This window comes from Mirounga angustirostris, unplaced genomic scaffold (assembly GCF_029215605.1).
Source record: "Mirounga angustirostris isolate CCGP_5_RB_7025 unplaced genomic scaffold, mMirAng1.0.hap1 SCAF_7, whole genome shotgun sequence".
NCBI classification, from domain to species: domain Eukaryota; kingdom Metazoa; phylum Chordata; class Mammalia; order Carnivora; family Phocidae; genus Mirounga; species Mirounga angustirostris.
This window is the reverse complement of record NW_026991715.1, coordinates 1021926-1048879: the sequence shown is the minus strand read 5'-3', so window position 1 is coordinate 1048879 and position 26954 is coordinate 1021926. Positions and strand designations below refer to the sequence as shown.

General features: G+C 51.1%; 1 long non-coding RNA gene across 1 annotated transcript; it reads right to left on the bottom strand.

The window, feature by feature from the left end:
* Positions 1-3256: 3256 nt before the first annotated feature.
* LOC135365229 (uncharacterized) lies at positions 3257-9347 on the bottom strand. Its single transcript, XR_010412866.1, has 3 exons — positions 9117-9347; positions 7842-7920; positions 3257-3342 (listed from the first exon to the last, which is right to left on the bottom strand). It is a non-coding gene; the product is annotated as an uncharacterized LOC135365229 (long non-coding RNA).
* Positions 9348-26954: the final 17607 nt, after the last annotated feature.

Below are 26954 nucleotides of genomic sequence, written 5' to 3'. Positions count from 1 at the left end.
TCTGGGTTTTGTTTATTTTCTTCAATTTTAGGCTCATGTTTTATGTCAAATTTGGGAGATGATCAGCCATGTTTTCTTGAAATATTCCCCCCCTTTTTTTTTCCTTTACATTTCCTTGAAATACTTTTTAATCCCTCCTTTTCTTTTTTTCTCATTCTTGGATTCTTGTGACATGAATAGATTTTTGTTTTTGTAGATTTTTTTTCTCTCCATTGTTCATATGAGATACTTTCTGTTGTTCTACCTTCAAGGTACTGACTCTTCCCTCTGTCATCTACATTGTCCTACTGAGCCAATTTACTGCCTTGCAAAAATTTTAGTTATATTTTTTTCAGTTCTGTTAATTATGTTCTTTTTTATATCTTTCTGTCCTGAGACTTACTTTCATTTCATTCAATCCCAACTGCAATAGATTATTGAAGCATTTTTATAATGGTTCCTTCCAAACCCATTGGAAATCCCAACATCTAGGTCATCATTGATCTTGGCGATCTTTGGATTGTGTGGCATATTCAAGATGACATTTTTCTGGACATTGGCATGGTGAATGTTCTTAATTATCCATCTTGCATATTTGGGCTGTTATGTCATGTGACTCTGGATCTTCTTCATTCTGGTGTGTGAGCAGGTGGTGGGTCTACAATAGTGCGGCTAGTATGGGAAGCCCCAGTTATGTGCTCAAACCAGAAGAAGCAAACTGAAGGCTGACCAAACATAGTCGGAAGTTACAGTGTACCTGTGGGGAATGTCACATCTTCCTGTCATTCTTACCAGAAGCCAGAGATGAGGGCACATGACAGCTAAAAACATGTTGTTTGCTGAATTAATTTCTGTGCATGGATGAGGCCTTTGTAAGGACCCAAAGTCTAGTTGGGAGGGGAAGATTTTAGGAAAAGTGTGTTCCGTGTATGGACGTCATTTGAGAAATTTTGTTTATGTTGGTGGAAGAAGGATGGGCTTACTGAGATGGCTGGCATTGCTGTTGGGCTTGTTCAAAACTCAAGTCAAGGTAGCCCCTCTTACTAGTGTCCTCATCCTAGATATCGTCCTCCCAGGACCTGCTGAGGGAGCTCAGGCCTCATCGAAAAGGTGAGCCCGAGCTGGTGGGCAGACTGGTGTGAAATGAGACAAAAGTTCCCCTCCCTACTCACTTTTGCAAATGCCAGCTTGGGAATGACCTTTACCCTCATCCAAGCCATCACAGTGGAGTCACAAAGGGAGCATAGCCTGGTAGTCAGCTCACCTGGAAGGCCCAAAGGCTAGTCTCTCCCTCTCTCTTCATCAGCCTGGGGCAGCTGTGGGGTCCTCTCACATCCACTCTGGCACTCTCTAGGGGAAGCAGACCACTCACCACTGAACAGAGGACCAGGGGTCTCATGAAGTATTCTCCTTTCAGGCCTACCCCCAGGACCATTCCCAGGCCTGCTCTGGCCTCCTCTGGGCTGCAAGCCCCAGGTGCTTGCTTCCTGACTGGCAACCTCTTGCTCTGTTTAGCCAAAGCGAGCCTCTCCTCTTGCACTGGGGAACCCACATCACACAGAACTGCTGGAGTAGGGTGACTTTTCAGATCATCGCAATAAGACAGGATGAAGAGAATATCCTTGAACCCCCCAAAGTATGGATGAGGCATGTCAAACCATCTCCGTTTCTTCCAGAACAGCTCTCTCTACAGTCCATCATGACTGACCCCACAGATGGGGGAGTCCATTCATTCAGGGCAAATTAAGACATCTCTTTGGGAAACTCTGTTGCCAAAATTAACCCTGAACATTTCCTTCAAGGTGTGGGTTTCCTGAAATGGAAGTGAGCTCCTTAAACCACACTCTCAAATTCAGCATTTTAATTCCACACGGGAAAACTGAAGACGGTTTAAACTTGCTCATACTGCACCCCTCAGTTTGGCAGCAGTGGGAGGACCTGACTGCAGGGTGGTGAGCTGGAGGGGCTGTTCCAGGTGCAGCTGCAGCCATGCCCTAAGTAGACTCGCCTGAAACAGGGTTCTCAGGGTGTCACAACACACAGTGAGTCTCAAGGGACTATGGTTGTCCTGCAACTTGTAGAAACCTCAGTAGACCTCTGCTTCCCACAGTGAAAAGGAAGAAAACCCTGTGGGACAATGCTACACAAATCCAGGAATGGTCTCCCCAGTTCAGCTTCATAAATGGCCCCACTCTCCTACTCGCTCATGCCCCAAACCAAAATGCCCTCCTGGACTCCCTTCCGGAAAACACCAATCTGCCCGGGTTGCTCTTCTCTGCCCATTCAGCTGATGTCCCTGTGGAGGACTGAGTGAAAACTCCGCAATCCCCTGTATCCCACACTGGTCCTGCTCAGACCTCCTGTTGATTCCAGGACACATGTTCCTCGGTCTACCGCACCCTCTAGCCTCCCATGTCTGCATGTCACCCCCTTTTACTACCTATCTCCCGTGGAGTGCTGCTCCCAAACTCCATGCTCCTTGCCACTTAGGGTTGCCGCAGGAACTCCTCAGAGAACACCTCCCTCTACAAACTAGTCCATCGCCCAGTCCCCTCTGTCCATCCCCTGCGCTCACACACTGGTCCCAGGAGTCACCGACATTGCTTCACTGCACTGCGTTCTTTCTCTCAGAATGCTACCTCCATGAGCCCAGGGACGGATCCCCTCCATCTGTTTAGTGTCCAGTAGGCCTTTGGCACCAGTGAATGCTCTGCTCTCGAGGGAAGTCACATGGGAAGAAACAATCCATCTCAATCTAGTGGTATGCAATATGAACAGGCAGCTATTTTATCTACTCTACTGCCTGTTTTACATAAGCTAAACGTTCCCTGCTTGTCACCATCTTGGATCCCAGGTTTCTTCAACTGCATGATCATGTGGGAAAGTTCTTGGACACTCTGTGACCTTTCAGGCTTCAGCAGGCCTAAGGTCAAGTGGCTGTTAGCAGCTGTGGGGGTGAAGAGCTTGCTGGGCAGGGCAGCCAGCTCACATCCTGGGGGATCCACTGCCAAACCTGACCCCTGCTGAGCCCTGCTTCTGGAGGGAAGGGATCTCACAGCACTGAGACCCAAAGACAGAAGCTCACATTCCCAGAGCCAGGGTGGCCCCCCGGCTCTCCTCATTCCTCACCTACACGTCCCCTAACAGAACCAGCCAGGACCCCACGGGAGATCCAGCACCAGCAGCATCAGTAGGAGGAGAGTCAACTCCTGAATGAAAACTCTAGTCCCTTTCTCTCCACATCTGGAAAAGCAAACACCGTACCTGGGGTTATCGTGCAGTGGGCAGCAGGCAGAGGGTGCAGGTGGACTGCAGCTGAGACAGAATTAGCTGGGTTTCTCGACACTGCCGTTTTCTTTGTCTCTGGAGAAAAAGAGAGGTGATTAACTGAAGTTTTAGCATTTCTCATTTCAGCAGATATAATCAAACAAAGAGTTGGAAAGGGTCTTTTATGTGCACAAAGCTTTCCACATTTCTAGAAAAGAAAAGGCTCAATTGACAGGGACTGGCAGAGCAGAACTGGATAGAGCCCAGGGGTCCTCAGGCCTGACATGCAGTCTGGATACAACAGAGCTTGGAACTGTGCTATGGAGTGACGTTGGAGACCTTTAAACTGTATTTCCAGGTGATAAATTTAGAGAGAAAGTTATGTTTCACAACAGGGTTTGTGGGTATTATACTCTAACCCTGTTCACTAACCCCCTTTTCTTCAGTTAGAGGTAGAATTTACTGATTCATCAGTTGCATATAACACCAGCGCTCATTACATCACCTGTCTCCTTAACACCCATCTCCCCTCCAACACCCTCAGTTTGTTTCCTAAAGTTGAGACTCTCTTGGGACGCCTGGGTGGCTCAGTCCATTAAGCGCCTGCCTTTGGCTCAGGTCATGAACCCGGAGTCCTGCGATCCAGCCCCACGCTGGGCTCCCTGCTAAGTGGGGAGACTGCTTCTCTCTCTGCCTCTGCCCCTCACCCTGCTCATGCTCTCGCATATAAATGATTTTTTTAAGAGTCTCTTTTGGTTTGTCTACCTCCCTGATTACTTTATTTCCCCCCCTTCCCCTGTGTTCATCTATTTTCTTTCTTAAATTCCACATGACTGACATCATATAATTGTCCTCCTGATTGCCTTATTTCACTTAGCATAAAAACCTCTAGTTCCATCGCCCTGGTTGCAAATGGCAAGATGTCTTCATTTTTGATGGCTGAGTAGTACTCCAATGTGTATATAGAGCAGATCTTCTTTATCCATTCGTCTGTCAATGGACACCTGGGCTCTTCCCATATTTGAGCTATTGTGGACATCTCTGGTATAAACATTCAGGGTGTGCAAGTGCCCCTTTGAATCACTGTTTGTATCCTTTGGATAAACACCTGCTAGTGCGATCCTGGGATTTGGGTAGCTCTATTTTCATTTTTGAGGAACCTCCATGCTGTTCTCCAGAGGGGCTGCACCAGCTTGCATTCCCACCCACAGTGCAGGAGGATCCCTTTCCTCCGCATCCTCACCAGCACCTGTTGCCTCCTGTGTTGTTAATGTCAGCCATTCTGACAGGTGTGCGGTCGCCGCTCACCGTGGTTTGGATTCGGATTTCCCTGACGATGAGTGACGTTTTGCATATTTCCAGGTGTCTGCTGGTCGTCTGGAAGTCTTCTTTAGAGAAATGTCGCTCGTGTCTATTTAACGTGCCTGTCGGGGAAACTCATCCTGGTTTTGATTTCAGCACAGCAGCTTCCCGGGCAGTGACTGTCCTCGCCCTTGACTCCGGTGCTTCAGCATCACAGGGTCGACTGTGCCCTAAGGCCCGAGAGTTCATTTCCCCTCTTTCTGCACCGGGCAAGCTCCTGACTTGAGCTCGATGGCTGACGTCTCCAGTAACCACCCTGCGGGCGAGGCCACCAGACCTGCAGGTCCCTCCCCACTCAGAGGCGCCTCTCTTTGGGAGTATCTGGGTGGGTTTCCACACCTGCCCACTGTGCCCCTTGCCTTTTCTCTTCCTGTGCTCGAAGTGCTCGCACTGACGTTTAAGTTCATCAGTGAAGGAGGAACCCTAACCCCCGCCCCCACCCACCGCCCCAGCAACAGCAGAGGCCCAGCCCCAGGCACTGTCACGTCCAGGACCTGCAAGCAGCGCACCATGGCTTCCCGCACATTCCCGGGGGGCTGCAGCTACAGGGCCCAGAAGACCCCAGCAGGAACCCAGGGTGAGAGGGGCTAGGCCAGCTGTCTGGTGACTGGCCAGGATGGGAGGGGCGGGGACAGCCACCTGGTGATTGACCAGGGTGAGAGGGGCGGGGACAACTGCCTGGTGATTGGCCAGGATGAGAGGGGCGGGGACAGCTGCCTGGTGACAGGCCAGGCTGAGAGGGGCGGGGCCAAATGCCTTGTGACTGGCCAGGATGGGAGGGGCGGGGCCAGCTGCCTGGTGAATGGCCAGGATGAGAGGGGCGGGGTCCGTTGCCTGGTGACTGGCCTGGATGAGAGGGGCGGGGACATCCGCCTGGTGATTGGCCAGGATGAGAGGGGCGGGGACAGCCGCTGGTGATTGGCCAGGATGAGGTGGCGGGGACAGCTGCCTGGTGATTGACCAGGATGAGAGGGGCGGGGACAGCTGCGGGCTGATTAGACAGGATGGGTGGGGCGGGGACAGCTGCCTGGTGATTAGCCAGGATGAGAGGGGCGGGGACAGCTACCTGGAGACTGGCCAGGATGAGAGGGGCGGGGCCAGCTGCCTGCTGAATGGCCAGGAGGATAGGGGCGGGGACAGCTGCCTTGTGATTGGCCAGGGTGAGAGGGGTGGGGACAGCTGCCTGATGACTGGCCTGGATGAGAGGGGCGGGGACAGCCACCTGGTGATTGGCCTGGATGAGAGGGGTGGGGACAGCTGCCTGATGACTGGCCTGGATGAGAGGGGCGGGGACAGCTGCCTGGTGATTGGCCAGGGTGAGAGGGGCGGGGACAGCTGCCTGGAGACTGGCCTGGATGAGAGGGGTGGGGACAGCTGCCTGCTGATTGGCCAGGGTGAGAGGGGCGGGGACAGCTGCCTGGTAACTGGCCAGGATGAGAGGGGCGGGGACAGCAGCCTGGTGATTCGCCAGGATGGGAGGGGCGTGGCCAGCTGCCTGGTGACTGGCCAGGGTAAGAGGGGTGGGGACAGCTGCCTGGTCACTGGCCAGGGTGAGAGGCGAGGGGACAGCTGCCTGCTGACTGGCCAGGATGAGAGGGGAGGGGACAGCTGTCTGGTGACTGGCCAGGAGGAAAGGGGCGGCGCCAGCTGCCTGGTGATAGGCCAAGATGAGAGGGGCGGGGCCAGCTGCCTGGTGACTGGCCATGATGAGAGGGGCGGGGCCAGCTGCCTGGTGATTGGCCAGGATGAGAGGGATGGGGACAGTTCCCTGATGATTGGCCAGGATGAGAGTCGCGGGGACAGCAGCCTGGTGACTGGCCAGGCTGAGAGGGGCGGGGCCAGCTGCCTGGTGATTGCCCAGGATGAGAGGGGCGGGGGCAGCTGCCTGGTGATTGGCAAGGAAGAGCGGGACAGAGAAAGCTGCCTGCTGATTGGTGAGGGAGAGCGGGGCAGTGACAGCTGAATGGTGATTGGCCAGCGAAAGTGGGTGAGGACAACTGCCTGGCTCTTGGCCAGTGGGTGAGGGCGGGGACAGCCGCCTGCTCTTTGGGCAGGGACCGCAGGTGAAGAAGGCTGCCTGGCGACGGGCCAGGGATTGGGGGGCGGGGACATCGCCTCCTGGTCCTCCAGGGCCTGGTGGTGACTTAGGGGTCCTGGTGCAGGCAGTCACCAAAGCCAGGATCCCAGCGCTCCGGGGGGAGCGAGGGCTCCACCTCTGCGCCCCGCCCATTCCCCCGGGCGCCCGACCACACACACGCAGCCAGGAGCAGCCTGGCCTCCCTCACGGCGCCGTACATGCCGGCCCACGCTCTGCTCCAACCCACGGTTTGCAGAACAGAGCCCACGCTCGTTAACGGGACACCGTGACCCACACGGAGAGCCGCCGACCCCCCTGCGCCCCTGCAGACGCTCCCCAGGCAGAGGCCGCCTGCCCAGCCCACTCCCCTCCCTCTGACACCCGCCCACACGCATCGTTGGTGCCCAGCCCCACGCTCTCCCTCGCTGTCCCAGAGGCCGCCTCTGCCTGTCCACTCAGCATCCCTGCCTAGTCCAGACGAGCTGGCTGCAAGCTTTGTGCACCAGGCCCCGAGCACCGCACCCCATACTGCCTTGTGAGAATGTGAGCCCGGAGGATGCAGACCGTGCCCGGGACGCTGAAACCTCCCCCTGCCTCCTGGCAATGCACCGTGACCACGTACTTGGCTCCCAAGCGGTGCCCCCATCGCCAAACAGGGAAGAAGTGGCCGCATGGACCCTCCCACCCCAACACAGGCAGTGACTCTGTAAGACGCTTGGAAGATCAGGCCACGGAGCACAAAGAACCACCCAAACCAGAAAAGTAGGGCATCTGTACCCAGAAGCGGGAAATTTGAGGCTACTACCCAGGCGCAAATCCCCCTCTCAGGTAGAGGGTCCAGGTGTGGGGTGTCTGTGAAGGGAAAAGCCGTTCCCTCTGTTGGGGTCTTACTCCCCAATGTCAGTGATTCAGGGCTGGATGCCAAGACCTGGCTGGTGCTTGCCGCCATCCAGAGTGCAGTACCCATGGTGGGTCACTGTGCCAAGATGCTGGTGCTTCCATGGCCTGCAGGCCTCTGGCCTGGGCTGGCTTCAGCCTGATGTCTTGGCTACAGACCACCTGGGCAGCCTTTTATCATTTGGGGTATTTTCTCCTGAGTGAGCCAAGGATGCCAAGGCTAAAGACAAGAGGAAGACCAGCAGCCATGAGAGCTCACCTTCTCCAGATACACCAATCTCCACCTATGTATAGAGCAGATCCTCCCGAAGAACAACTGAGGGCAGTTGGAACAGCTTCTGCACAACAGGAGAGAAACAGAGACATCGTAGCAGAGGACCCCAGCCTAGCAGCCTCCCAAGTGCCATGGGGAGAGAGAGTTCTGGGGCCCATAAGCTGATTTGTCTGCCTGGGGCACAGAAATGAAGCTGCACTTTAATGCGCAACTAGAATGTAAAAGATCCACCCCAAAAGCTCCCCGAAATGGGGAGGGGTAGTGCTGGATGTCTTTCTCTGCCAAGGTCCTGGCAAACACCATGGTCACATTCCACTCCACCTTGAGAACATGGACAAAAGCAGGGTCTGAGCACCCCAGCCAGGGTACTACCTTGCTGAGCCCTGGGTCCCCAGCCCACTCTAGACCCAGCTATGCCAACAAGGCAAATCCAGCTGGCACACACTGGGGCACCCTGGTCAGCATTCAACACAGCGCGAGACCTCACACCGAGGGGACACAGGTGCTCGGCACCCCAGAACACTCCAGGCCTACACGACTCGGCTTCCTAGGGCACCCCTGCAAGGAGGGCTACGGGACCTCCTGGGTCACTACTCTTTCAGCTCCAGGAGACCTGCCAAGGAGCCCCCTATTTGGACAGCCCAGGACCACCCAGCCCAAATGCTGTCGAGACTCTCGTAGAGCTGAAGACCCCGGGACACCCCAGCTTTCGCCCACTGAGCTTCAGCCATCTTTCTAGGAGATCCTGTGCACAGAGAAGGCCCCCAATCCTGAATTCACTTCTGCTATAGCTAAAATCCCAAAGTGCCTTCCCTGCAGAGAGCACTGGGACACTCCAGCCTGCACCCACCTCAGCTACAGCTGTTTTACCAGGCTACCCCCTGTGCAGAGCACCCCAGAAAACCTCAGCTCCTGATCCATCTCCACTCCAGCCACCCTCTGCACAGAGAGCCCGGTGACGGCAGTCGTACCCAATTCAGCGTCAGCTCAACAGCCTGCGTGCCCTTGGTGTGAAGCTAAAGCACCTCTACGTTTCTTGTAGCAGGACTCCCAATAGCCAAGGTATGGAAACAACCCAGGTATCCATCCAGAGGTGAATGAATGAGGACTACCCTTCAGGCTAACAACCACCTCCCTGCTGGCCTAGCCTGGAGTCCCTGCCTGCACCCCCAGGTCCCACACTATGCCCGCACACCTCAGGGTCGCAGGACACACCCTGGTACCCCCACTCCCCTATGCCAATGAAGCACCTGGAAGTACCTGCAGATCCTGGTCCTCCTCCTCCTTGGCAGCAGCTGGCTCAGGAATTGGTCCAGGAAGCCAACATGCGGGAGAAATTCCACTTGGAAGAAGATGCACAAGACACAGAACGTGGGTTTCATGTGCTTCGTGAGGTCACACAAAGATCACCACATCGTCCCAACCCCTTCAAAGCTTGCTGTCTCTGATACTACAAGTTAGAAACGCTTCTTTGCCTTAGCAGCCCAATCGTGGTCCAGCAGCACCACTGTGGGAGAGTACAAAACAGACTTTGTAGGAAATCTAGGAATTACAGAGTTCATAAATACAACCCAGAGGTAGGATACGTCACCCCTGGTACATATTTATGAATTAGAGGCACATAAGATTGAAACAGGGAATGAGCTTTATCCTCAAGAAACAGGTCAGCCTTTAGTGATTACAGCTCCAGAGGCAAGGCTCTTCCACGCTGTACACTCATGGATCAAAACTAAAATCCACACATAGCCAGTTATTGATCCTATCCGTGGAATGCACTTTATACACTTACCCACAAAAGAATTCTCAAGGTCCTCCAGAGCGGTGCTCTCTGAAGCGAGGGGATAGATGGTTCGCCCCATGAGGATCCTGAGGAGAAGAGCATGAACACCAAGCGAAGGGGCGCACAGGAAAAAGCTGGCAAAGGAAGTAGAAGCAGAAATCAGCAAAGAAGGGAACTGGAAGTAAGTTATGCAGAAGTGGAGAGCGGAGTGTCCCCAAGAGACCAGAGTTACCTTCAGCCCTTAGACAGGCTGAGGGAGCCTAATTCCAGCTGGATTGCATTTGGGTTCCTGTCACTCCCAGACAAACTCAGTTCTGTTTTATAGATATACTTTCGGACTCTTTTTTTTTTTTTTTAAATTGAAGCATAGTTGACACGAAATATGATGTTAGCTTCAGGTGGACATCATAGTGATTGGACAAGATTTGCCTTATGCTACACTCACTACAAGTGTAGTTACCTCCATCACCAGAGATACAATTAAAATATCATTGACCATATTCCCTATGCTGTGCCTTTCATCCCCGTGGCATGTTCATCCCGTAACAGGAACACCTCTCTGCTCTTCCCTCTTCTCTCCCCTAAGTTCCGGACCCTATGTATCTGCTCTGGGAGAAGACAGCTCCATCTGAGCTCACTCTTTCAAGAAGTACTCAACGGAAACTTGCTGTGTGCCAGGTGGGAACAAATATGGAAGGTTCAGGAACACATTGCATTTTTTTTTTTTTTTTTTTTTAGTTTCAGAGGCTAAATGTAGGGATGCATCAGTTGCATAGAACACGCAGTGCTCATTCCATCAAATACCATCCTTAATGCCCATCAACCAATCAACCAATGTCCCAGCCACCTCCCCTCCAGCAACCCTCAGTTTGGTCCCTACAATTAAGAGTCTCTTATGTTTTGCATCCCTCTCTGTTTTCATCTTATTTTATTTGCTCTTCCCTTCCTCTATTTCATTACTTGTTTCTTAAATTGCACATATGAGAGAAATCATATGATATTTGTCTTTGGCTGATTTATTTCACTTAACATAATACCCTCTAGTCTTATCCACATTTTTGCTAAGGGCAAGATGCCATTCTTTTTGGTGGCTGAGTAATATTTGATTGTATGTATATACCTCATTTTCTTTATCCAGACTTTCAAAAGTTCTGATTTTGCAAACCAATGCTTATACTACTTTGCAGTAGCCTCCTCAAGCAAGCCCCCTCTCCTTCCCTGTATTCTCAGCTATGTCACACAAGATTCACGTCTCCACACCTCCTACCTTCTAAATTGTGGTCACTTTTCTACTTGTAGACTTGTAGCATCTGTTTTCTCAGATCTCTGATTCATTTCTTGGGTGTTCTGAATGATTTGATAAGTTTGTAGTTGGATTTGAGGGAGGAGTTCCCCCCATAACTTTCTGATTGGACGCAGGACACGAGGACTGTGAACCTGGTGATAGGCTGGATTTTGTTGTCCCCTTCGAGGAGAGCTGAATGCTGTTTTGACAAGCAGGTAATGAATTGTGATACACCTTCATCCTTTCGAGGTTTAGGTGTATTGTGAGAAGATGTACCAAACATAACGCCTACCATTCTCTAAACTTCTATTTCAGCTTTGATGGGTGACTTGACAGTAGGATTTCCTTAGTGCCATATTGTCCCCCTTACCCCACAACAGTGATGTGTCATGGGGTCTAATGTCCCATGTCTTCACTAGCATTGGTGTCAGCGTTTTAGGGAAATGTGACTCTGTGTGACACATTGAGCTTTCTACTGGTTGAGGCTTTCAGCCTCACCATGACCTTCACTATGAATTCATCCCAAATAGGAATTTTTCATCTTGAAGGAAAGCTTATCTATTTTCCTTTAAAACAAGGTTTCTAGGCAATGATGTCAGGAAGGTCACTGAGATAGCCATCAGTCATTGGCCAGCCAAACTGTATGGCGATTGGCCACCCGAAGGAAGCCAACGTGACAGCACCCTGGTGATTGGCCAGGGCATGGTGGTGACATCACAAGAAGGCATTCTCATGCCCCAGAGCTGTTTTAAAAGCTCGGCAACAGCCAAGGCTGCCAGTGGAGAGAAATGGCGCTTCAGCTACAGCTCTTCCTGCTATTCCTAGCATTCTCTGACCTTTTTTCGGCCCTGCCCATGGCAAGCCCTCTGCCCACTCCTCCTGCCCTGGGCCGTTCACCAACACTCTGCAGTCCACCTTCATGTTTGCACCTACCTTTGCACCCCTGTGTGGTCCTGAGGTCCTCAAACCTTCATCCAGCGACTCCTGGACCCTTTTCCCACTATGAGGATGGCCCAGCTGCTCAGGAACACATCTCATTTGGCATATGGGAGTGGGACACTGGAAATCAGATCACCATGGATTCTCAGCGCGCTGGATCCCACACCTCTGGGTTCACAACAGGGCTCAGCACAGGAAAGCTGAGTCCACATCCTGAGGGAGCACTGGGCACATTACTACTCTGGAGCCCTCCAAACCAGCTCAGCACAGGGACCATGAATGAATTGAATGTCCATCCGTCCCTGATGTCGACAGTGTTTAGAACGCCTACGGACACCAGGGAGAGTGGGACTTTTACAAAACAAGTAAGTACTGGGGGAAGGAATCACCACATCATTGGACACAGTGCAAGTCCTTGGACCACAAGTCCTGAGACCACGAGCTGGATGAACCAGCTCAGCAGTGGACAAAGTAACCCCCCAGACACCTGGCTGACCAGGAGCCCACAGACCACAAACCCTCCAACAAAGTATAACAAGCAGAAAGTCAGTCCCTGTAAGAGAGCACCAACCAGGAACCCAAAGACTGGGAGTCTTCTACTACTGGGCAGATGAGTCACACAGACACTGGGTGGACAGGGAGTCCTACCACAAACAGGCCACTCCAGTGTAGCACAAGGCAAGTAAGTCCAGAGAATACCAGGCTTGCCAGGGGTCAAGAAACCACGAGTCCTGCATCCCAGCTCAGTATTGGGAAAAGGAGTCACCTGAATAACACCATCACCATATGCCCTTGGAACTGGAGTCCAAAAACTCAGCTCTCTACTAGGACAGGCAGGCCCCTGGAGTGTGGGCTTATCACGTGCCCTTGGATCTGGAAACCAACACCTCAGCTCTATCCTGGGCCTAGCAGGCACCTGAACAGCAGGCTCACCATGTGCCCTTGGACCTGGAGACCAAGAAAGGAGCCTGGGGCTAGGCCAAACAGACAACTTGACAGTAGAATCACCATGTGCCCATGGACCAGGAGACCAACAACTCAGCTCTCTGCTAGGCCAAACAGGTACCTGAGGAGCCAACTTATCATGTGCCCATGGACCAGAAGACCAACAACTCAGCTCTCTGCTAGGCCAAACAGGTACCTGAGGAGCCAACTGATCATGTGCCCTCGGACCTGGAGACCAAGTAATCAGCTCTCTATTAGGCCAAGCAGGCACCTGGATAGTAGGCTCACCATGTGCTCTTGGAGCTGGAGAACAACAATGCAGCTCTGCACTAGGCCAAGCAGGAACGTGGACAGCAGGGGCACCAGGTGCCTTTGGGCCCAGAGATCAACAACACAGCTCTCAATTAGGCCAAACAGGAACCTGGACAACAGGGTTAACATGTGCCCTTGGACCTGGCAACCAATAACAGAGCCCTGGGCTAGGCCCAGCAGATACTTTGACAGCGGGCTCACCATGTGCCCTTGGACCTGGAGGCCAACAATGCAGCTCTACACCAAGCCAAGTAGGCACCTGGACAGCAGTCACACCATGTGCCCTTGGACCTCAAGACCAACAACTCGACTCTTTGCTTGGCCAAGCAGGCACCTGGACAGTAGGCTCACCATGTACCCTTGGACCTGGAGAGCAACTACCAAGCTATCTGATAGGCCAAGCTGGTGCCTGGTAAGCAGGCTCACCTTGTGCCCTTGGATATCAAGACCAACAACTCAGCTCTGTGCTAGGCCAAGCAGGCCCCTTGAGAGTGGGCTCACCATGTACCCTTGGACATGGAGACCAACAATGCAGCTCTGTGCTAGGCCAAGCCGGCAACTAGACAGTGAGTTTACCATGCGACCTTGGATTTGGATTCTTCCTTTCCCCCAGAGCATAGAGCACCCAAACAATGGGCTTGCCACTTGGTCTCTCATTATGAGACCTCCAGACCTGCTCAGCCTTGCACCGATGTGTCCACTGGATCCATGGAAACCGGGGAGTCTTCAAACTGTGATTCCTCCATTCCAACCTATCACTGCGCTACAGAGACGCAGGGATACCAGCCTAAACCAAATTCCTCTGAATGTGTGCCTTTCAACTCTGCAGACAAGGGGACATTGGATTCCCTTCTCACCTTGGATTTACTTCAGTTTGATGTCCACGTGGCCTGCTATCTGTGCATTATTCATTTTGGGGGGAGTTCTCCTCCTCAGAAGAAAATGGCACCATGCCTTGGGAAATGAAACAGTTCAGTGGTTTGAAGACTTTGTATTAAAACTCAGGGCAGGAAAGGAGAAGGGGGGATGGGAGGGCATTGGGGAGACCCAGGCCTGGAGAACTATGGAGACATTGTCTGAGATCCTCCAGTTGAAGGAGAGGTGCTCCATCCTCAAGGGAGAGGTGGAGGTCTTAAAACAAGAGGCCAAGCAGTGCAGTGAGAGGCAGGCACAGCTCCATGAGGTGGAGAGGTTCTTCATGCAAATGAAAGTCTTCCTGGAAGTTTCTGCCTTACAAAGGGTGACGCCTGTGCACCCACCCAGGATAGCATAGAAGGGGAGCTGGGAAAAGTGTGGTCATCTCCAGGATTGGGGGTTGGTACAAATGTGAATATTAGTTCAATTAATAATAAAAATAGTTATTTTTAAAAAAACAATTTAAAAAATGATCATTTCTGAATGAGCAATTTATGAGAACCATCCTTGGGGGATTGTAATGTGCAGCCTGGCTTGCAGTCACTACCGTCCCTTATGAGTCATCACATTCTCCTGATGCTGGGCAGGGGTCTCCATGGCTCTGAGAAAGTGTTGGTGAATCATGCCCAGCTGACACAGCATAACCTGCCTGCCCCGTCAAAACATTCAGACATACTTATTTCTGGATCTCAAGCACAGCTGTTGAGGTCAGCACCGTTCTTATTGGAAGAAAAGGAGAAGCAGTATGTCTATATCCAGGTATTTCTGCATAAAGCATTTCTGGCTGAGACCTCCCAGCACATTGTTGCTAAACTTGAGGTTGGACACTGATGTTATGGCTTCCAACTGTGGCCATGACAGCAGGTGTTTCTCCACAATAGGTTTCTGTGTGATACAGGCCTTTGAAGAGCAAATGTTACAAGGCCAGGGAACCAGGGTGAGGGAGTCCAGAGGCATGGGACCATTCCCTGTCTCTCGGTGAGAAGGTGTAGGGTCTGGACGGTAGGCAGAGTGGTGTGAGGGGCCAGGATGGTGGGCTCTGTTGTGTCCAAAGAAACACCGCAGGAATTGGGGGAGACATGCGGGATTCACATTGGGTGCTTTAGGTGCCTGGCTGTTTGCACAGAGTAAGGCACAGTGCGAGAGAGGTGGGAATAGGTGCACCTTGCAGACTGTAGGGTCTGCTTCGGTATGAAGGAAAGGGACCCCTTCCAAGAGGCAGAGCCGAGATTCTATGATAAAGTGGACACTGGGGGTCAGAAGGGAGTAGGAAGGTGAGATTCTAGGATGGCCCATCCTGAGAAATGTTGTTCCTTCTTAGCTCCAGGGATGTGCGCTGGAAGCTCAGGTGAGTTGCAAATCCCTGTGAGCTGGGGCCCACCTGTGGCTCCTGCTGAAGTTGCATGGGAAGAGCCTAGAGCTGTGGCCCCTGGGCTGAGCTCAGTCAAGGCAGTGTGCTCATAGCAGCTGGGCATAAATGGATGGAGTCATGCAGAAGCTCCTTCTCGGGTTGGGAAGTGAACATCAGGGGGCCTTAGGAAGTGGGAGGCTTGACTTCTAAGATGGATGGTGTCTGAGCTAATTTGATAGCACTGCTTTCAGGAGCCAGTGTGGAGGCTGGTGGAGTCCAGGTCACTTCGATGTAAGAGGGATATGGGTCGCTTATGTGATCCCAGCACTTGGAACTTCCTGTGCTTAGCTGCTCACACCCTGCTCAATATACCTGGTTTCCACAAACATCAGGCTCCTGGGTGGCTGGTACCCCAGAGTTGCTCACCTCTAGAATCCCCTTTCCTTCATCACTAAAATGCGGGCAACTTGGTTGGGGTGGTGGTTTTTTAGCAGGAGGCCAGAGAAGGTGGGGTTGGGGAGGTGATCCTCAAGGACAGGGGATAGATGCAGCCAAGGGGAGGGAGAGAAGAAGGGGAGGAGACTCTGAGCCAGGTCCTTGTGCCGGCCTTTCCTCTCCCAAGGCAAAACATCAGCTCTGGGAGGACAACATTCTGCGTGCTGTCTCAGTCCCACACCTGGCCTTTTCTGCCCCTGAGGGTCACAGCGCATCACAGCCCAGCACCTGCCCAGTAACAGACCAGCCCCAGACCCCTCCTGCTTCTTTCACTGCTGCCTGACACCCACATCTTAGGGTTCTGGGGCTCTTAGGGATACTTGGAGATCCAGAGAGCCAGGGTGGGACTGCTAGTCTTAGGGACTATTCTGAGGTGTGCTGACAGGTGGAGCACCTGCTACAGAGAGGTAGGGAGGTAGAGGGGTCGATTTACAGATTCACAGAAAGCTGCCGGTAGTTCAGAAACGTCCCTTCACAGAGGCACTCTTCACCCCTTTGTTTCTTTCTAGTCTTTCGTCTATTACAAATAAACCTACAGTGAACCATTGTGCAGAGTGAGTCATGGGATCTTAACTTTTCTTTTCTGGGATGAAGGTCCAGGAGAGTGCTTGCGAGGTTATAGGGTTTATGTTTCACTTCTATAGAACCTATCAAACTGTCCTACCAGCGTTCCTGTTCCATTTACATTCCCACCTGAAATGTAGTACTGTATTTTATATTAACCAGCTGTCCTAACAGGTGGGTAGTCATGATAACTCTCAGGTTTTCATTTGCATTTCCCTCATGGCTAGTGAGTTTGTACATTTTTTCTTGTGCTAATTTTCCATCTGCATGTTCTCTTTGATGTAATATCTGATGGGCTGTACCTTCATTCACCATCTCTTGACAGCTCATCCTTCCCAAGGCTGCAGCACAGGGAGGGAGGGGCAGGAAAGTGGGCTGGAAGCTGAGCAGTCCTTAAGTGCGCTCCTCCACTCCTGGGCCCACCAGGAAGGCAGGGGCAGGACGCTGGTTTGGAGGGTCCACCCCCCTGGTGCCGCCCCTCCCCTGCAGTCCTGACAGTGGACAGAGGGGTGGGGAGTGCTGCTGAAGGGCTGTGATATGAGGAAGTAAATGCCCTTCAACTGTGGGATTTGGCCAGAGTCGAAGAAGGTGGACGGAGGAACAGAAAAGGGGGTCTGGGAGCTTTGGCTGCTCACTGCACAGCCAAGGCCCCCAGGGCTGATGAAGAGGCTGAAGGGGTGTCCCTTCATTCACTGGGCTTCTCACTGGAGTCCAGGCAGAGCATGCGGAAGACGGGAGAGGGCGCAGGATGTGGGATGGAAATGCTGTGCCTCCTTTTCCTAAGTCTGTTTTCTGACCCAGGAAATTCGTGTTCCTGAGTTTAACAAGGGAAACATGTGCCTTGAGCTTGCTCCCTGCTCAGAATTCTCACAGATGAGTGTTCACCCCATGTGCTCTCCACACCCCCTGGCTTTTCCTATGCCTGGCAGGTCTGAGGGTGGTTACCAGGTGCCTTCCTTCTCTGGGAGCACTGCCTGGGTGGCTCTAAAGGGCGGCGCCTGGCCATCCACGCCGTTCCCCGTTCTGCTCCGATGCCCTCCTCCTTTCAAAGTTAAGGAGATGGTGTTGGCGTGGTGTCGGGCAGTCTCTGGAGATCGAGTGGGCAACCTCTCTGCCAGGCTTGGCTCTGCTTACCAGCTGCTGAGCTCCCCCAAGTCTGCGCCCTCCAAGGACACCGTTTGGAAAACACACTTAAACCCAGCAGTCGGGGCCGAGTAAACCTAGGAACCACCTTAAATAATAATGATAATATGCTATGTGATTCCCAACCAGTGTGACTTTCCTAAGTGATCAATCAACCCAGCTTCTCATTTCCGTGTCGCCTGGCCCAGCTACACCTCTGCGGATTGGAGGGCACCAAGGAGCAATGCCCTGCGAGCGGGGACTGTGCGCACAGGACGCGCTCCTCTTACCGCAGCTGCCCGGCGTCTGCCAGGGGAGACAGTGCAGAGCTGCGAACACACACCTGCAAAGGCGGCAGCGGCGGCAGGTCCAGGCTCCGTGTATCAGGGCGCCGCGTTCCCTGAGTGGACAGAGAGGGGGCAGCAGCGGGGTGGGCGCGCATGCACTACCCGCGCCCCTCCACGCCCCGCCCTTCGTGTCCGCGCCCCTCCATGCCCCGCCCCGCCCCTCCACGCCCCTCCACGCCCCCAACCCCTACCCCGCGCCCTCCGCCCGCGCCCGCGCCCCTCCACGCCCCGCCCTTTGTGTCCGCGCCCCTCCAACCCACGCCCCTCCACGCCCCTCCACGCCCCCAACCCCTACCCCGCGCCCTCCGCCCGCGCCCGCTCCCCTCCGCAAGGTCAAGCGCCGCTGCTCCCCCCGTCCGACGCTCAGCCCGCTCCCGCAGGCACACACCTCTGCCTCGGGTCGTGCTCGCAGTAACGGCCGGCGAGGTGGGCGGGGCCTACGCAGCAGGTGCCCAGGGCGCAGGCGCCGCCCTTCCTGCAGCCGCGCAGCGGCGGGGGCGCGCCTGCTGGGGGGACACCTGGGTGCTGGCGTCCGCTGCCTCCTGGCCCTTCGCGGTGACGCCCCCGAGAGCGCCTCATGAGCCTGCCCCGAGAGGCAGAAAGCTTCACCTCCAGGCCCATGTGTGTTTGCTCAGGTAAACCCTGCTTGTTAACTTGAGGATTCAAAACGAACTGCCAGGGGTCCTGGAGGGTCAGGAACCGGCTCGGGACCCAAGGAGAAACCCTGGCCCCAGCAAGGAGCATTTTCCCTCTTCCTTCCTTTCGTATGTTAAAGTCAGGCTGTGACTTGCTTGGACAGTGATTAAAACCAGGCCTTCAGGGCGGGGACCGCCCACAGCTTTTGACGACCACAGAAACCCCTCCCAACCCCTTGTCCCCCCCAGAGGGACATCATCGCCTGGGGTCTGGAGCCGGAGGGTCTGCAATAAGCCGAACAAGGTGCGCTTTGCACTCGGAGTGGGATAGTTGCTTGGAATATGTTTCCATCACACTCCTCTAGCCCTGTGTGCAAATACAACATTGTATCCATGAAAGGGCACGACTTGTTTTCACAGCAGAGGAGCACGTCGCTCGGACACAGTTTTCGCTTTATAGTACCTCATCATGTGAAGATGATAAAATGAGCTCTGTTGGGGTTTTCATTTTATTCTTAATGTATTCCAGGCTGCTCTCAGATCCTAAACTGGGAGACCAGTGACGGAGATGACCACAAAGCTACTTGGGGGACAAGGCGACTTACCACCTTGGAAAGCCCTGAGGTAGGGACTTGAGTCCTGGGGCCGCCAGCCATCCATGCTTCCACTCCCCTCCCCAGAGTTATTGAGGGTCCAGTTGAGTGTTTTCTGCTGGAGCTTCTGGGCTGTAGCATGGTTGATTTCTTCTCTGTTATCCTTAGGTTTCTCTCCGTGATGACCTTTTGAAAACATTGAAAGTATGAGACTGATGATGACCAAACAATAAATATACAATAAAAAGGGAGTATAAATAAAACGATTCTTACTCTTGTCTCCCAAGTGGGTGATGTGTAATGCCAAACTGACAAAAAACAGAGGCCTAGAGTGTTTAAAGAGAATTATTGAAGTTTAAAATATTAAAAGTAGAAATGTACATATGCTTAAAATGTAAAGCAATCATATATAAACATAAGTATATTCAATGTGTAATGTATAATAAATATTATGCCATCATTTTGTAACTTGTAGATGTAACTTAATTAATGTTGTTGTGACTTAGATTTTGAGACCAAGGAAGTGTGCATGTCCCTTAATGAGAAGGAACATTTGTGCATGCACTGCAGTTTACTTATTCTGGAGGCTTTGGGATGCCCCTCTTGGCCCTGAGATCTGGATGATGTGTGTCCTTACCTAACAGGGTGTCTCCGGGTCCTTTCCCACTGACAGGTCTGGTATAAGCGTCTCTTTCTCTCTTCAGTACATTAAAGATCAATTTCCAAGGAAGTGTAGCTCTGTTTCCAAGGAAGTCGAGTCTTACCGGGTTTTGTATTTGAAGGGATCTTTACTCCAGGTCGTGGAATAACTGCATTAGGACATAAGACGGGTAAGGAAAGAAGAAACAGATCTTTCCTCTTCTTCTCTAGGCCGTGAGAAACAGCAGTGAGATCTCTGCGTTCTGCTGTGGAAGCCCATTAGGCACTGAGCTGCTGTGACAGGCAGGGCCCATGCTGAGCCTCCAGGACTGTCCCCTCAGTGAGACCTGGTGGGGGTGGGGTGAGGGCTGGAGACTAGGGCTGATTCTCCCCTCAGTGGTGTCAACAGGGCTGACAGGAACAGGAGTAGTCAATCCCTGATGTCAGCATTGGTGGCTAAGGCAACAAGCCTTTCCCTCACCGAAAAAAACAAAACAAAACACAAAACACAATTAAAATCCCAACAAGAAAAGTTTTCACAGGAAAATGGAAATTTTATACCGCATACCCTTGTATATTGGTGAGGGCCCAGCTAGAGAAGGGAGCCCTTGGGTGGGACATGGGTCCCAAAAGTCTTGACTGGGGAGCATGAATATAAAGGGAGACATTTCCCCAGGAATGATTTCTGAGGATGTATCGATCCTTCCACAGACTGAGCCTTTTCTCTCTGCCCAGCACAGTGGTGACTGTGTCATATACGTTACCCTTTAATACAGCATGCCTCTGGGGCAGTGTTTTTATGATCCCCCATGTAAAAGGAGAGGCAACAGAGGCTTAGTTTAAGTCCCTGTGGCAGTTAGATCTTCAAACAATAGGTAATTTTATGAGAAGAAGCCTACAGGCTGCTCAGTGTGTGAAGACCACGGAGTTGGGAGGGCACTCCCCACTCACTGTCTGATGTTAAGCTCTGGATCCAAGAAGGGAGTGATTGCCAAAATCAGGCCTTGGGCCCTTTTATCTTCACTGAAGAGGATGCTTTGCCACTCTGGGGCAAATCGTTCTGTGATTTTAATATAAAAACAGCTTTCTAGAAATAGCCTGCTTCCTCCACGGATGAAATAGTCTTTGATACTGATTTAAATTTCAGAACCTTTAAATGTGAGATTTACTCCAGAGGCTGATAAATAAAGCAATAGAGCCAAGGGAATTGGTGAGGCTGGCTCCTGTGGGCCTCCCAAGGACTAGTTCTATGAGCTGCCAGGACCCCGGTGGGAACAGGAGACCTGGCTAGGCAAACCCTCTGGAGGAGGACCCCTCACACCTTCGGGCAAGCATCTGTGATTGCAGGCATGGCAAATACCTTTGAACCTAATGCTTATTACTTGTTCGCTGCATAGTTTAGTTATATATAAAAGTATATGACTCTAAATCAAGAGAAACTCTTTTGAGCAAAATGGGTTATACGCTAAAATAAAACCATGTGTAGTCTAAAGGGCTATACTTCTTTGAATAAGAAATTTTAAAACTTCAGTTTACATGATAATATCGAACGAATTCAAACCATTCTTATGACATTCACGTTCTAAGACTAGTATCCAATATTGTATTTCCTCCCATACTGCCTTTCATTATATTTTGTTTGTGGTCGCTTTTGAATATACCCAAGAAGCAGGATAATGATTCACTGAACTGGGGTTCAGAGATTAAGTGTCAACCTTTGCCAATCTCATTTATTCAGCACCCACCCCCCATTTTTTTTTTCTGGAGTCTTTGAAACCAAATCTCGGAAATCATGATAACTTCTGTGTCAAATAAAGTTCTGAAAATATACACTTTACAAGGAACCTGTAGGAAAAGCAAAGGAAATGTCTTGCCAGCAAAACAGGATTGAGAAGCCAGAAAGAAGGATGGAATGTCCTGTCTCTGGCTGTTTGCCTAAGGCAGCTCCAGGAAGGGAAAGGGCTGTCACGTGCTCTCATTTACCCACAGGTATTGTCAAAAGTGCTTTGCATTTCAGGGCAGAGAAGCCCAGGTTCCCTTGGTGAGCAAGGCCCAGCTGGAAGCAGCTGCCTGAGAAGGGCTGGAAGCCTGGTGTGGGGCAGCGGATCCCTGGCTCTGGGGAAGGTTCTTCCTTGTTATCAGCTGTAAACAGATAAGATTGGAGCCAACCTACCCACCAGACCTCCAGTGGAGCTCCTGACTCCCTTTGAGCTGACACAACATGTGTGGGAAGTGGGACACCCTGTCCCAGGACTGAAGACCACCCCACCTCTATGTCCTCAGTACTTCAAACAAGCTCTGGGGGAAATGTTCTGCAACAAATCAGGTGTAAAGGAATTGTCTGAGAGTGCGAAAGCAGTAGTTTTCAATGTGTACTGCCTATTGGGGTCTGAGGGGAAGCTCTGAATCCCTCCTAAAGCCACACCTCAAGGCCTCCTGCTCAGAATCCCTGGGCAGAGCCCAGCATCAGGATTGTTTACCGCTCGGGGGACTCCAGTGTTTAGCCAGGACTGTGATTCTGCGGTCTGTGTTCTAGGTGGCTCTGTGCCCCCAGGGCTGGGAGTGCTCCTTTCTTGTCCTTGCATTCCTACCTTGTGGCCCAGGGCCTGATGTATGGTACCACACAATCTGGTGGTGTTCTTATGATAGAGGAATAAGTGGATTATCACACCTACACCCATCTTTCAGTGAGGGAATTGAGACGTGCGAAGTTAAGAAACTGGCCTGGGGATGTGTGACTATTGGCTGTGTGGAGGCTTGAACCCAGGCTCATCTGATCTACACTCTGGTTTGATTCAAGTTGCTTTATTTTATTGTTTAATGTGGACCAGGCATACTATTCTCACTGAGTCACACAGATTGTTCTATTTTAGTGGCATCCATTCTTATGACACAGACATTGATTTCTCCATTTTGTAGGTGAGAACATTGAAGTTTCAAGAGTTGAGGGCTTGGACAGTGTGCCTCACAGCCTCGGCCCAGGCGGTGAAAGCTGAGCTACCCCTCGCAACCAGGACAGTGTGCGGCGCACCCCTGCTGGGGGCTCAGGGCTTCTGCGTGGGCACAGTGGAAAAGACTGGGTGGAGAGTCACTGCCCCAGTTCTGCAGGTAAGGCAGGGCTTTCTAGAGCAGGAAGTATTGATTTACCCCCACGGGGCAGTTACAGGGCCAAGTTACAGGACGTGGGCTCTGGGGAGCAGTGTTGAGAGCACTGCCTGCCAGAGGGAGGGAGGTCTTGTGGGAATGACAAGCAGGACCACCAGGGTCCTTAGGAGGGGTGGAGGGCAGGAGGAGGAGCCGTGGGTGGAGCCAGGTGATGCAGGAGGAACTACCGCATAGAAAGGCCAGACCCTGGGGAAGCTCTTGGATGCTTATGCAGGAAGTCATGAAGACCCCGGTAGGGATCAAGTGGGGATTAAGAGAAAAGAATAAACTCTAAACAGACTTAACGACCAGTATCATTTTTCTCTAATTTTGGAAGATGTAATGTATTCTGATGTTAGGGTTAGGGTGGCCGGTGCCGCGGGCGGCAAAGAATTGCACAAAGAGGGGCACCTTGGTGGCTGAGTCATTAAGTGTCTGCCTTCGGCTCAGGTCATGATCCCAGGGTCCTGGGATGGAGCCCCGCTTTGGGCTCCCTGGTCAGCGGGAAGCCTCCTTCCCCCTCTCCCACTCCCCCTGCTTGTGTTCCTGCTCTCACTATCTCACTCTCTGTCAAATAAAAAAATAAAATATTTTTTTAAAAAATTAAAAATAAATAAGGATAAATTTTAAAAAAGGAATTGCACAAAGAGTAGAGCCACAAGCAGGACAGAGTGGGTTCACTCTCCCCGGGACGAGAGGGGCCAGACACCAAGAGACATGTGAGCCCCGAGTTTCTGTCAGGCTGGGCCTTTTGAGGGGTGTTGAAGGTCGTGAGAGGGTTGCAGCCGTGCCCATGGGGGTGAGGGGAGGGGCTGATTCTTGGCCAGGTAGAGCAGCAGGTAACAGGTTTTCGAGGTGCTCTGACCTGGATGTGGGGTATGGCCAGGCTAAAGAAGAATGTGTTTTGTAGTTGGGGTCTCCTTTCAGCATGTAGGGCACTGTGACCTAGAAGAACAGGCAGGGCCAACTGCAGACACTGGTGAGGGTCACCGATTATCAACGCAGTGAAAAGACAACATACTGAATGGGAGAAAATATTTGCAAACTGCCTAACTGATAAAGGCTTAATATCCAAATTATTAGAGACTCATACAACTCAATAACACAAAAACAAATAGAAGTTACAAAATTGGCAGAGTTCAGAATAGACATTTTTCCAAAGAAAACATGCAGATGGCGAAGAAATACATAAAGAGAGGTTCAACACCATGTGTCACCAGGGAAATGCAAATCAAAACCCAAAGAGATGGCACCTGACACCCGTCAGAAATGCTAGTGGTAAAAAGACCAGAAATAACACGGGTCGACCAAAATGTGGAGGAAAGCTCTGTTGTTGGGATTGTCCATGGGTGCAGCCACTATGGAAAATGGTATCAAGTTTTCTCAAAAAATTCAATGTGAGGGGCTCCTGGCTGGCTCAGTCAGAAGAGTGTGTCACTCTTGATTGTGGGTCATGAGTTCGAGACTCACGTTGGGGATACAGATTACTTCAGGGAAACTAATTTCAAAATAGGATAACCATATCATCCAACAATTCCCCTCCTAGGTGTTAAAATCAAGGAAACTGAAATCGCTAACTCATAAAGATACGTGCGCACCTGCATTCATTGCCACATAATTCATAACAGCCAAGGGGACGTACTAAGTGAAATAAATCAGAAAGAGAAAGACAAATACCACGAGTTCACATATATGTGGAATCTAAAGCAAACCAGAAAACAAAAAACACAGTAACTCTCACTCATAGATACAGAGAACACATACATGATTTGCCAAGGTGAGGGGCAAGAAGTGGATAAAATAGGTAAGAAGGTAGAAACTAACCAAAAAAGGGAATATTAGGGCACCTGGTTGGCTCAGTCAGTTGGGCGGCTGCCTTCAGGTCAGGTCATGACCTCAGGGTGCTGTGATGGAGCCCCACATCGGGCTCAGCAGGGAGTCTGTTTCTGCCTCTCCCTCTGCCTCTCTCACCCCTGCCTCTCTGTGTGCTCCCACTCTCTTTCTCTCAAAGAAATAGATAAAATTTTTAAGAAGGAAAGTGTATCTCAAGAGGGAAATTGGAGAGCATATAGGACATCAATATATTACCTTCTAGCTTCCTATAGTTCAAGTACCTTAGTGAATTTATTCTATTTCCTTCCATTCTTCTGACCTACCAGAATTCCTCATTATGATGTGGTTGGATTTTTTGAGATGAGTTGTCTATTTCCGTAACTATTTCAGACCAATAAGTACAGATTTACCTTCCTAGGTGTGTGAGTCTTTGGATATTTTTATAGCCTTTTGAAGTATAATTATGTAACCAAAACTTCCATAGATCTAAGTGTATAATTTCAAGACTCTTGATTTATGTACATACCAGTAAAACAATCACTGTAATGAAGGTGATGTACATGTATCCATCACCCTAAAATGATTTTCCCCCTTGTTTTATAGTCCATGATTAGCTTGATGTGTAATTTCTGTTGGTCCCTGCAGAGTCACTCTTTCCTCAGGGAGAAGTTTTTCTATAGGATGAAAGAATTGCTTGACTTCATTGCTCTGTATTGATAGGAGCTCATAATAGAAGTTGATCTAAAGATAAAATTGTGGGCGACTGAGTGGCTCAGTTGGTTGAGTGTCTGACTCTTGATTTTGGCTCATATCACGAACTTAGGCTTGTGAGATTGAGCCTTGCATTGGGTTCCATGCTGAGCATGGAGCCTACTTGGGATTCTCGCCCACCCCACCCTTCCCCCATGCCCCCGCTCATGGTCACTCTCTATCTCTCGAAAAAAAATAAATAAATAAATAAATAAATAAAAGAAAAAATTTTGAAAATTAGCCATTTAGAAAGTTCCGAGGCCTTTCCTGAAGGAGAGATGATACACTGACAGCTTAGAGAACCTAGCCCTTCTGTGTTGGCCAAAGCCTGAGTGGCAGGGCTGGAATATGTTGTGAGAGTGGTAGACCAAAGGGACAAAATCAAGATATGGATTGGACTGAATTCATTAATAGGAATATGCTCAGTTAAGAGTTGATAATTAAAGGACGACCCTGACCACTTGCACGTGGTGTTGATATTCTGGACGCTATATTGGGTCAATAAGGGCCAAATGTTGGGATTTCCTTGGGTATACCATTGAGGAAGGCAGGAAGAAGTCAGGAAGCATAAGAATCAGGCATGTTGAAACGGTTCTGTGATGTGCCGTGTGCTCAGCCATCCCTAATCGTGCTTGCTGAAAGACACAGCCATCCATGCACTACCTTCATCAACACACTTACAGAGGCATGGGTACGGGAGGTACCAGTGTCCTTGAGGAGCTCTGGGGGAGCTGTCCTACACTGCAGGAGAAGATGGGAGGTGAGGAGTGGCAGGAGAGGATGCTTCATCCAGCAGAGTCAAGGTGTGTGCAGTCACCCAGGAGCCACGGAGCCAGAATCGTAACCAGAGGACGGGAACCTCAAGGGTGTGTGCTGTTGGACAGTTGATCAGGTCTGTCCAGATTGAAATTGTTGGGCAATGTAGCAGAAAAAATAAATATCTAGATTGAGTAGTTACTATAGTGAAGAGTCATGGTCTCTTCCCCAGCTATGAGCCCTAAGCCAGTGTGGGCCTCTGAGCCCCTAGAGTGAAGGAGAGACTGGAGCCCTTTGGGAAATGACCCTACCACCTTCTACATGTGTGCCATGCATCTCATCTCCCACCCCCAACTTTCCCCAAATGTCCCCCAAGACACAGATATTCACTGGTGGGACCAACTCTGGAAAAAAGGGAAACACTACCTTTTCTGGGAACTTTTATAGAATGATTCCAAACATAGGTTGATGCCCAAAGACCAGGACTGTTACATGACCTGCCCAACAGTTGGAGTAGGGGCTTTGGAAAGTGTGGAAATAGAAGAAGCCTTGTCCTACATTTAACAGTTTGTTCACTGAGACCAGAGAGTCATCCTGTGCTCATTTCCCCAGGTCAAGAATGTGGAATGGAAATACTCATATTAGCACTGGTGGAATTCCCACTTTGGTTTCTGAACCTTGGTCTGATGTTTA